Below are 9394 nucleotides of genomic sequence, written 5' to 3'. Positions count from 1 at the left end.
ATTTATGAAGAGAGGGGAAATCCAAAGGTGTAGTCAAAATTCTCTACACTGGTAGATTGAGGCCGAGTGAAGAGCCAGCTATATTTTTATATATATTTAGAGTGCTGACACCAGTTTCCTGTAAAGTATCCAATCTCTGCACTATAAGTTTAGTAGGTCAAATCCTATGTTAGGCTGACAGAACCACTGAAAAAGCAGGATGCATTAAGACAGGAATTTCAGAAAGGTGGTTATGCATATTCTCATAACACATGCTAGACAATGCAGTAGAGCATTCTCTTCAGAATATAAATTATAATTACAGGAATAATTTGGAATCAGATACATTTTGTAATTTTATGTGCATTAAACCTTTGCCGGCACCTCTGCCTTTGGTTGTAGGTAAGTGGGACAGGGGTAAATAATTACAGTAACAAGCTCCAAATATGTCACTTGTAATGTCAAGCTGACATCAACATTGACTAAATCAACTTTTATGACTGTTTGTTTACGCCCATTTGCAACTTGTCATAGTAAAGCCTTGCTTCTTATTTTAGATGTTTTAAATCAAAAATCTAAAATAAGAACACATTAGTGATTTTGATCCAGCTGGTCCACCAACATTAATGATCTGCACACTGTGTAGTTTTCAGAACGATAATGTAACGCAGAGGCAGACAGGACTTGACGCACATGTGTAAACGAAAGTTCTTCATTTGCAAAACAGGTAGACACAACGGCAAAATTAACAAAATGATGCAAACTAAGCAATGACTAAATGGAACACCAAAAAGGGAGAAAAATGATACAGGAACTGTGCAGAAACAATAAAATTGTGATGTAACATTTGATACTAAGACATCGAAGCTCGTATCACACAGTGTACCGAAGCTTGTATCAGTTACTATTACCACTAAAGTTAATATTACCATTAATATTACCACTAAAGTTACTAACAACACGTGAATAATGATGGTCGAAGCTTCAGACGTCACTGAAGCACAGAATGAGGGTGAGACTTTCATAAGTTTGGCACTGTCCTATAACTTGGAAGCTTTATCTTTTTACTAAAAAAAATTGGAAATGTGCTAATTATAGAAGTCAAAAGTGAGAGTAAACATTTCCTAACGCCAACCTGTTGTACTTACATAAAAGGGAAACAATGATTTTACACAAATTATTTCAGAATTTAATTATTAAACATCATTACTGATCATCCTTTTTTTTTTTTTAATGACATATGAAGGCGGTGCAGTGTTGTATTGTTTATAGTGCTGCGCAGTTTTGAATCTTTAGCTGCTATAATTTCTGAAAACCACCAGGTGTCGCTGTTTGTCACCAGCTTTCAATGCTCCAAAGCTTCGAATCCTTCAGCAGTACAATAAGGAAGAACCTCAAACGCTTCACAAGACTTCATCTGCACATCATTACCAAGAAGGAAGTTAAACAGTAAACACTAGAATAACGAGCAGGCTAATAACGTTACCAAACAACAATAAACTCACGGGAGGACGAGAGAGCGCACATTCAGATACCCACAACCAAGATGATAAAACAAGGGATATTTATACAAAGATTAACGAATGCAAACTAGACAAAGATGAAAACAGTGACAGAAAAACCAAAACAAAGAAGCATGTGTGTTAAAAACCTGAGACATTCTTACTTGAACTGCCCAAGATATTTGTTACAATTAAAGGAGTACTTGACCATCACTGAACTAAACGTTACTGGTAATGTGCACAGATGACAGCACAACAGCAAATATAACAGCAGAAAGTCTACAAGTAACTCAGACAACCAAGACTTTGCTAGTGTGGATACATAAGAAAACCTTAAAGCTGGATTTATCATTTGCAGTTGGATTTGGATCAAATACCGTGTTTTACCTTTAATGATGAGTTTGATGTATTTATAGTTCCACTGGTTAAGATAACACCAGTATTCTCCCTCATCCTCTTCAGTCAGGTGTGATATGAGTAGAGAGAGATTTCCTGGAGAGTGAGCAGTACCCATCTGAACTCTGTTTCTGTACTGTTCACTCTCACTGGTGATCACATCCCATGTTTGTCTTCTTGTGTTGTATTTCTGCCAGGTGAAACTCTCAGGTTTGGCGTGTGGTTCAGTACAGGAGCAGGGCAGCTGTACTGAGTCTCCTGTGTATGCAGTGATGACGTCTGTCCTCAGATTCCCTACCAACATGCAGCCTGCAGAAACACACGAGATAAAGGCCTTCACTATTAAACATAGCTGCACATTTACATGTAAAATGGTTATTATTATATATGACATACTCCGTTATTATTATTATATATGACATACTTAATTGTTATTGTATATCACATACTCCATTTTTATTATAGATGGCATACTTAATTGCTCCAGGTCCAGTCACCTGATGGTACTGATGGTACCAGCCAACTGATGATGGTACTGGAAATCACTAAGAGATTTCCCAATAGATGTTGGTATGATGGATACATGACCATCAAGTTATAAGATGTAAATGTCTGATTATATATTGTCTCTCTCCCTCCCTCCTTCTCTCTCTCCCCCTCTGCCCACCCTCGCTCCCTCCCTCCCTCCCTCCCTCCCTCCTTCTCTCCTTCTCTCTCCATCCCTCATTCTCTCTCTATTTCTTCCTTTCTCTCTCTCTCTCCTTCCCTCCTCTCTCTCTCCCTCTTTCTTTTTCTCCCCCTCTCTCTAGATAAATGAGAACAGTAGTAACTAAATAAGGAAACTAATCAAGTTGTGTGTAATATGGGTATATAACTGACTAGAACCTAAAAAGGACAGAAGACAAGAGTCATTAACTACAGGCATGAAATACAAATACAAACAGAAGATGTAACTAGAAACAGACAGAAGTAGAACTGCAGATCCTGCTGCTGGATAGATTTTTTGTTTTATGTAGTACAGTAGTTATTGATACAGACCAGTCGCTATATGCAGTACGGCCCACTGAGTGCAGTTGAAATGATTTTTTGTTTTGTAACCACGCCCCCATGATGGCACACACCTGCCCCTGGTTTAATGTTGTGTGTGTCTGTGTGTAGTTAAACCCCTGTTGGTGTGTGCATTAGTGTTGGTCATTGTTTGTGTTGCTAGTCCTACGTGTATTCATGTTAAACGTATATGTTTGTGTTGCCGTCGTTAGTGTTCCTGCGGTGTTACGTGTATTCGTGTTATCCGTTTATGTTGTGTGAGTGCCGTCGTCGTAAGCGTTATGTATCAATAAGTGTCTGTCAAAGTCAAGGGAGTCTGTGCGTCCTGCTCCGCGCCCTGCGGCACTCCAGCTGTTACAGCAATCAAGTGGCACATACAACAAATGCTACAGATTCTTGAAGTGCTGATGTTTGTTCAGTTTTCCACCTGATCTCACTGAGTTTGTCTGTGTGTCTAGTGAGGGGTCTGGTGTTGTCTGTACAGGCAAAGGTCTGAGTAACAGAAATGATCCAGTTAGATTCCCATTCTAATTACATTCCCATCATGTATGAAGACTTAAGATTTAAGATTTAATTTTTTCACATGGGTTGAGCAAAATCAGGTGATTATGGCTGCTCTTGATGTTGTGTAATTTTGGGGAAGGTAGTCATTCAGAAAACAGCTAACACTACTTGTGACATTGTTTAAAAGAGTATTTGACCATCACTGAACTAAAGGTTACTGGTAATGTGCAAAGATGACAGCACAACAACAAATATGACAGCAGAAAGTCTACAAGTAACTCAGACAACCAAGATTTTGCTAGTGTGGATACCTAAGAAAACCTTAAAGCTGGATTTATCATTTGCAGTTGGATTTGGATCAAATACAGTGTTTTACCTTTAATGATGAGTCTGATGACTTTATAGTTCCACTGGTTAGGATAACACCTGTAGACTCCCTCATCCTCTTCAGTCAGGTGTGATATGAATAGAGAGAGATTTCCTGGAGAGTGAACAGTACCCATCTGAACTCTGTTTCTGTACTGTTCACTCTCACTGGTGATCACGTCCCATGTGTTTCTGTTTGTGTTGCGTTTCCTCCAGGTGAAACTCTCATGTTTGGCGTGTGGGTCAGTACAGGAGCAGGGCAGCAGTACTGAGTCTCCTGTGTATGCAGTGATGACGTCTGTCCTCAGATTCCCTACCAACATGCAGCCTGCAGAAACACACAGGATAAAGGCCTTCACTATTAAACATGGCTGCACATGTACATGTAAAATGGCTGTTATTACATATGACATACTCCATTATTATTATATATGACATACTCCATTATTATTATATATGACATACTTAATTATTATATATGACATACTCCGTTATTATTATTATATATGACATACTTAATTATTATTGTATATCACATACTCCATTATTATTATATATGACATACTTAACTATTATATATGGCATACTTAATTGCTCCAGGTCCAGTCACCTGATGGTACTGATGGTACCAGCCAACTGATGATGGTACTGGAAATCACTAAGAGATTTCCCAATAGATGTTGGTATGATGGATACATGACCATCAAGATATAAGATGTAAACGTCTGATTATATATTGTCTCTCTCCCTCCCTCCTTCTCTCTCTCCCCCTCTGCCCACCCTCGCTCCCTCCCTCCCTCCTTCTCTCCTTCTCTCTCTATCCCTCATTCTCTCTCTATTTCTTCCTTTCTCTCTCTCTCTCCTTCCCTCCTCTCTCTCTCCCTCTTTCTTTTTCTCCCCCTCTCTCTAGAGCAAATGAGAACAGTAGTAACTAAATAAGGAAACTAAACAAGTTGTGTGTAATATGGGTATATAACTGACTAGAACCTAAAAAGGACAGAAGACAAGAGTCATTAACTACAGGCATGAAATACAAATACAAACAGAAGATGTAACTAGAAACAGACAGAAGTAGAACTGCAGATCCTGCTGCTGGATAGATTTTTTGTTTTATGTAGTACAGTAGTTATTGGTACAGACCAGTCGCTATATGCAGTACAGCCCACTGAGTGCAGTTGAAATGATTTTTTGTTTTGTAACCACGCCCCCATGATGGCACAAACCTGCCCCTGGTTTAATGTTGTGTGTGTCTGTGTGTATTTAAACCCCTGTTGGTGTGTGCATTAGTGTTGGTCATTGTTTGTGTTGCTAGTCCTACGTGTATTCATGTTAAACGTACATGTTCATGTTGCTGTCATGTTCCTGCCAGTGTTACGTGTATTCATGTTATCCGTTTATGTTGTGTGAGTGCCATCGTCGTAAGCGTTACGTGTTAATAAATGTGTGTCAAAGTCGAGGGAGTCTGTGCGTCCTGCTCCGCGCCCTGCGGTTCTCCAGCTGTTACAGCAGTCAAGTGGCACATACAACAAATGCTACAGATTCTTGAAATGCTGATGTTTGTTCAGTTTTCCACCTGATCTCACTGAGTTTGTCTGTGTGTCTAGTGAGGGGTCTGGTGTTGTCTGTACAGGCAAAGGTCTGAGTAACAGAAATGATCCAGTTAGATTCCCATTCTAATTAGATTTCCATTCCCATCATGTATGAAGACTTAAGCGTCGGTCACATCTAACTGCCACCTCGCTCATCTTTTCACATGGGTGGAGCAAAATGAGGGGATTATGGGCGGTCTTGGTATTGTGTAATTTTGGGGAACGTAGTCCTTCAGAAAACAGCTAACACTACTTGTGACATTGTTTTAATAATTAGTATAAGAATAGCAGCTGCTTTTCTTTCAGAAAGAAGCAAGTAAAGCTCTTGCCCCTTCAAGTGAATGAGGTTTTTCACCAGGCAGATTTTTCTCGTGTTCGGTGTGAAAGATTATTTATACTGCAGATTTAGTGTCTGATGCTGCCTTTAAATTGAACCTAAATAAGATGCCTTAGCAGGCAGCATATGTCAGAGGGAGAACAGTGATCACACATTTATTCAAGAGTCTTGGATCTGGAAGCATATTGGTCATTATTTCCATAGACATTCCAGAAAATTCTAATCTAAAGCCTCAACCCAAGCAGCTACAAAATTAAGATAAAAAAAGAGCAAAATTACAAGACTTTATACATAAATGCTTCATGAACTACAAATTCCATAATGCCCTCATACAGGTAGCTGAGATATGTGTACACTGAGAGAGACTGAGCTACAGCGTCATTTGTCATGGCATACTATGTCATTTCAACCAAGAAAATTGTAACATATTTATATGTGTAGGCCAAACTCTCAACTATGAAGTCTTGTTCTTGTTTGCCCCAACTGCTGTGGTCATCTGTGGTCTCTTGCAGAGATATTGTTATTCATCAAATGTTATTCAGGACAGTAAATCACTCTACCAGCTGTGGGTTCCTCTTGGATGTGCTATGACAGGGATGCTGCTCGTATGTGGTCACTCTTTGATTATTCATTGTTGGACAAACTCTACTTTTGATCAATCAAGATAAGAATAAAGAAATTCTGAACCGTGTGGAGTTAATGCTGGAGCAGAGCTGAGAGTGGAGCTGGAGCAGAGTTGGTGGACTGAAGACGTACATTTGGAGAAATCTCTCCCTTCGGCTTGTGCTCTCTCTCTCTCTCTCTCTCTCTCTCTCGATGCTCCAGCAGACATGCTCTACTGTTCCCGGCCTGGCCACCCACTTCACCTTCTTTAACCCTTTGCTACATTGAACTTATGAAGCTCGGCTCTCCGCGTAGTATTTGTAATGAGACTGATGGACTCCAGACACTCGCAGATGATGTTAATCACTGATAATTTATGAAGAGAGGGGAAATCCAAAGGTGTAGTCAAAATTCTCTACACTGGTAGATTGAGGCCGAGTGAAGAGCCAGCTATATTTTTATATATATTTAGAGTGCTGACACCAGTTTCCTGTAAAGTATCCAATCTCTGCACTATAAGTTTAGTAGGTCAAATCCTATGTTAGGCTGACAGAACCACTGAAAAAGCAGGATGCATTAAGACAGGAATTTCAGAAAGGTGGTTATGTATATTCTCATAACACATGCTAGACAATGCAGTAGAGCATTCTCTTCAGAATATAAATTATAATTACAGGAATAATTTGGAATCAGATACATTTTGTAATTTTATGTGCATTAAACCTTTGCCGGCACCTCTGCCTTTGGTTGTAGGTAAGTGGGACAGGGGTAAATAATTACAGTAACAAGCTCCAAATATGTCACTTGTAATGTCAAGCTGACATCAACATTGACTAAATCAACTTTTATGACTGTTTGTTTACGCCCATTTGCAACTTGTCATAGTAAAGCCTTGCTTCTTATTTTAGATGTTTTAAATCAAAAATCTAAAATAAGAACACATTAGTGATTTTGATCCAGCTGGTCCACCAACATTAATGATCTGCACACTGTGTAGTTTTCAGAACGATAATGTAGCGCAGAGGCAGACAGGACTTGACGCACATGTGTAAACGAAAGTTCTTCATTTGCAAAACAGGTAGACACAACGGCAAAATTAACAAAATGATGCAAACTAAGCAATGACTAAATGGAACACCAAAAAGGGAGAAAAATGATACAGGAACTGTGCAGAAACAATAAAATTGTGATGTAACATTTGATACTAAGACATCGAAGCTCGTATCACACAGTGTACCGAAGCTTGTATCAGTTACTATTACCACTAAAGTTAATATTACCATTAATATTACCACTAAAGTTACTAACAACACGTGAATAATGATGGTCGAAGCTTCAGACGTCACTGAAGCACAGAATGAGGGTGAGACTTTCATAAGTTTGGCACTGTCCTATAACTTGGAAGCTTTATCTTTTTACTAAAAAAAATTGGAAATGTGCTAATTATAGAAGTCAAAAGTGAGAGTAAACATTTCCTAACGCCAACCTGTTGTACTTACATAAAAGGGAAAGAATGATTTTACACAAATTATTTCAGAATTTAATTATTAAACATCATTACTGATCATCCTTTTTTTTTTTTTTTAATGACATATGAAGGCGGTGCAGTGTTGTATTGTTTATAGTGCTGCGCAGTTTTGAATCTTTAGCTGCTATAATTTCTGAAAACCACCAGGTGTCGCTGTTTGTCACCAGCTTTCAATGCTCCAAAGCTTCGAATCCTTCAGCAGTACAATAAGGAAGAACCTCAAACGCTTCACAAGACTTCGTCTGCACATCATTACCAAGAAGGAAGTTAAACAGTAAACACTAGAATAACGAGCAGGCTAATAACGTTACCAAACAACAATAAACTCACGGGAGGACGAGAGAGCGCACATTCAGATACCCACAACCAAGATGATAAAACAAGGGATATTTATACAAAGATTAACGAATGCAAACTAGACAAAGATGAAAACAGTGACAGAAAAACCAAAACAAAGAAGCATGTGTGTTAAAAACCTGAGACATTCTTACTTGAACTGCCCAAGATATTTGTTACAATTAAAGGAGTATTTGACCATCACTGAACTAAACGTTACTGGTAATGTGCACAGATGACAGCACAACAGCAAATATAACAGCAGAAAGTCTACAAGTAACTCAGACAACCAAGACTTTGCTAGTGTGGATACATAAGAAAACCTTAAAGCTGGATTTATCATTTGCAGTTGGATTTGGATCAAATACCGTGTTTTACCTTTAATGATGAGTTTGATGTATTTATAGTTCCACTGGTTAAGATAACACCAGTATTCTCCCTCATCCTCTTCAGTCAGGTGTGATATGAGTAGAGAGAGATTTCCTGGAGAGTGAGCAGTACCCATCTGAACTCTGTTTCTGTACTGTTCACTCTCACTGGTGATCACATCCCATGTTTGTCTTCTTGTGTTGTATTTCTGCCAGGTGAAACTCTCAGGTTTGGCGTGTGGTTCAGTACAGGAGCAGGGCAGCTGTACTGAGTCTCCTGTGTATGCAGTGATGACGTCTGTCCTCAGATTCCCTACCAACATGCAGCCTGCAGAAACACACGAGATAAAGGCCTTCACTATTAAACATGGCTGCACATGTACATGTAAAATGGCTGTTATTACATATGACATACTCCATTATTATTATTATATATGACATACTCCATTATTATTATATATGACATACTTAATTATTATATATGACATACTTAATTGCTCCAGGTCCAGTCACCTGATGGTACTGATGGTACCAGCCAAATGATGATGGTACTGGAAATCACTAAGAGATTTCCCAATAGATGTTAGTATGATGTATGCATGACCATCAAGTTATAAGATGTAAATGTCTGATTATATTGATTATAGATTGTCTTTGCCTCCCTCTCACTCACTCACTCACTCACTCACTCACTCACTCACTCCCTCCCTCCTTCCTTCTCTCCCTCTCCCTTCCCACTAAAGTTACTATTACCACTAACATTACCACTAAAGTTACTATTACCACTAACATTACCACTAAAGTTACTAATAACGTGACTAATCTTGTTTGAAGCTTCA

This window comes from Electrophorus electricus, chromosome 2, assembly GCF_041902795.1.
Source record: "Electrophorus electricus isolate QZ-2024a chromosome 2, ASM4190279v1, whole genome shotgun sequence".
In the NCBI taxonomy this organism is placed as follows: Eukaryota; Metazoa; Chordata; class Actinopteri; order Gymnotiformes; family Gymnotidae; genus Electrophorus; species Electrophorus electricus.
Note: the sequence above shows the minus strand (reverse complement) of the source record.